The 3310-nt window shown below is 41.8% G+C and overlaps 1 pseudogene; it reads right to left on the bottom strand.

The window, feature by feature from the left end:
* Positions 1-309: 309 nt before the first annotated feature.
* LOC118643882 lies at positions 310-2664 on the bottom strand (annotated as a pseudogene).
* Between the last annotated feature and the right edge of the window lie 646 nt (positions 2665-3310).

The raw sequence follows: 3310 nt of genomic DNA, 5'->3' as shown, positions 1-3310 counted from the left end.
TTAGGGTTTTACTGAAATGCAAACAGATCCACCAAGTTCCCAGATTAAGCCTGGATGGGATCCGTGATTTATTTATTATTTCTTTTTTTTTTAAAAGAAAAGTCACATAACATAAAATTAACCATTTTAACCATGTTATGTGCACAATTCAGTGGCTTTTGGAATAGTCAAAATATGCAGCTTTGTGGAGCCATATTTTATTTATTTTAAATTAAATTTATTGGGGCAATATGAGTTAATAACATTGTATAATTTTCAGGGGTACAAGTTTATAGTTTGACATCTGTGTGCTGTTACCCACTTCCTACCCTAGGTCCAGTTTCTTTCCTTTTCCATGTATTTGTTTCCATCAATTTCACCATCTTCCATAGTCTCCTTGGTGGCATTGGCGTCTTCTTCACCATTGACGTCTACAAAACCAAACCCTTTGGAAGAGCCCGTCTCCCAGTCACTGACTATGCTCTCCCAGACGGCCCTCAAACGAGTCCTTCAGTGTCTCCTCTTTAGTCTCCTTAAACAGACCTTTGACAAAGTTTCAGATGGCAGGCTTCTTGCATTAGGTGATCCCCTGGGTTTTTGCAATTCCAGCCTGATTGCTCTGCCCTCAAATTTTCTTTTATTATAGGAATTTAAAGCTTCTTCAGATGAAGCAAAGTCTATAAATGCATACCTTTTAGATTTGCCATTTAGGTTCTGGGGTACTTTGATAAAAGTTGCCTTCTCAAATACTTCCTGAAGTGTTTCTTCTGTTGCACTGTAGGAAATGTAGCTCAAAACCGCGTTTTTGATTCACCAATCACCACTCCAGGTCCTATTCTTTCCACCTCTGCAGTCTTGACTTTGACCTTTCTCGCCAGTATAGTACAGGGAATCAGATCGCCCATATATTTCTGTTCCCTGCTTTTCTTCCAAGTTTTTCTCCGCATCAGCTTCTGTCTTAAATTCAATATAAGCAATCCCTTTACTGTTTCCATCCTTGCTGACTAATCTAATCTCCATAGCATCTTCAAACACTTCTTTTAATTCATCCTAAGTAACTTTGTAAGGCAGATTTTTAGCCAATAGTGTTCTTGCATCTCGACCTTTTCTACCAGTTTTTCCCTTTGGTTTTCCTAGTTTAATTTCATTGCCAAGAAACTTTTAAACCAGTGAGTTCTAAAGCTTTTTCCAGGTCTTCAGCAGATTCAAAATCCACATAGCCAAACTTCCTAGACACACCAATTCTGACACCCACAACAGCAAGATCTTTTTCTTTTTTTTAAGAAACAAAGACGTCACTGATACCTGTTTTTAATTCAGGAGAAGATTTAAAGTTCAGGTTTCCAACAAAGAGACTGAAAGCTGTAGTTGGTTTTGTGGCTTCTACTTTTTGTTTCTTGGCTTCAGGAGCAGCTTTCTGTTTGGCTATTTCCTTTTATCATTTTCCAGGTGCTTTGACAGGCTCTTCTTCCTCCTCTTCTTCATCATCCTCTTCATCTTCATCCTCAGCTGTGCTCTTGGCCTTCATAGGAACAGCTTTTGCAGGAGCTTTCTTGCCTTTGTCTGGTGCAATCTCCATAGGTTCTTCTTCAGAGTCATCTTCTTCATCATCTTCTTCACCATCATCGTCATCACCACCATCTGAGGCAGCAGCTTTCATCACTGTTGGCTCAAATTCATCCTCATCCTCCTCATCACCCTCTTCACTGTCGTCAGCATCTTCCTCATCACTGTCTTCCTTTTAGGCATTCTTGCTGTTCTTTGCTCCCTTGGCTGGGGTGGCTGCTTCTTTCTTACCAGGGGTTGCTACCTGCTGTGAACTGCACGGCTAGTCAAACCAGACCTGAGGAAGGGTGACGGGAGACTGAGAAAAACACAGAGACATTGTAGAGAGAAAAGCTGGGGCCAGGTGGTGCCTTACTCTCTGATGGAGAAACAATGACTCCGAACTAGTTCAGCAAGTTTATTATATAGCCAATTGAAGGGGGAGAAGTTCAAAAGCTTCATTGTTCTCAAACACCAATTGTTTCCATCGGCTTCTGACCTCAAGTTCCAGACTGTTGATACATTCTTGCCTGTGGCTCAGGACGCTCCTGTGTGGGCCTTGCCGGCACACAGGAAGAACAAGAGATCTTGGGCAGCATGTTCCTACATGGGCCTTGCCAGCATGCAGGCTCAAAATTGGTCTTGGGACTAACGGCTCCTGGGCAAGACCGTGCAAACACCACAGGGCCTCATCCCTGGCACTAGAAGATCCTGGGCGAGTCCATGCCAACACCACAGGAACAAGAGACCTTGGCTCAGCCGCCCTCCACAGATACCAAAGCCTTGCCTGGTGTGCCTCCCTTCTTGCCAGGTGTGGCTACTTCTTTGGCTGGTGTATCTGCTGCCTTTTTGCTAGGGGCCAGCGGAGCCACTGCTGTTTTGCCAGGGGTCACAACTGCTTTCTTGCCTGGTGTGGCAACTGCAATCTCTTTTGTTGGGAAAACCATCACCTTCTTTGCTGGAGTTGTGGTAGCCTTCTTGCCTGTTTTTCTGAGGAATGATAACCTCTTCTCCACTGCTTTCATCTTCTTCATCATCTGAGATTTCCTCACCTTCACTATCTTCTTCTACCTCCTTTGGAGGAGGAGCCATTTTCTTGGGGTCACCTTGATTTTTACCAACCTTTGCGAGCTTCACCATGATGGCGGTTTAAGACTTGCAGAGTGTGTGGTGAGTGTGTGGCACAGATGAGCTGGTAGTGATGATCCGGAGCACATACATTTCACTACCAGCTAGAGCAGTGGTTCTCAACCTTCCTAATGCGGCAACCCTTTAATACATTTCCTCATGTTGTGGTGACCCCACCCATAAAATTATTTTTGTTTGCTACTTTATAACTGTAATTTTGCTACTGTTATGAATTGTAATGTAAATATCTGATATGCAGGATGTATTTTCATTGTTACAAATTGAACAGAATTAAAGCATAGTGATTAATCACAAAAAACGATATGTAATTATATATTGTGAAATATTTATTTCTAATTACAAATAAATAAAATTTTGTTTTGAAGCATGGTGTAGCATGGGTAACAGTCTAAATATAACAATGGAAACTACATTGCTACATTTTACGACAGTATGCATAAAAAGCCAACATCAGTGCAAAGGTTGAGATTGCTTCTTTTTCACCAGATTAGAAAATCTTGGGGCAGTCTTTGCAAAAGCACAATGAAGATCATCTTCCACAACAAGTCTACTTCTGTATTTAGACTTGATAACCAACAAGCTGGAAAACCCTGTTTCCAAAGATACGTTGTTGGAAATGGAAGAAGAAGGCACAACA

Source organism: Molossus molossus, unplaced genomic scaffold (assembly GCF_014108415.1).
Source record: "Molossus molossus isolate mMolMol1 unplaced genomic scaffold, mMolMol1.p scaffold_m16_p_4, whole genome shotgun sequence".
Taxonomy (NCBI): Eukaryota; Metazoa; Chordata; class Mammalia; order Chiroptera; family Molossidae; genus Molossus; species Molossus molossus.
This window is presented reverse-complemented; position numbering and strand designations above follow the sequence as displayed.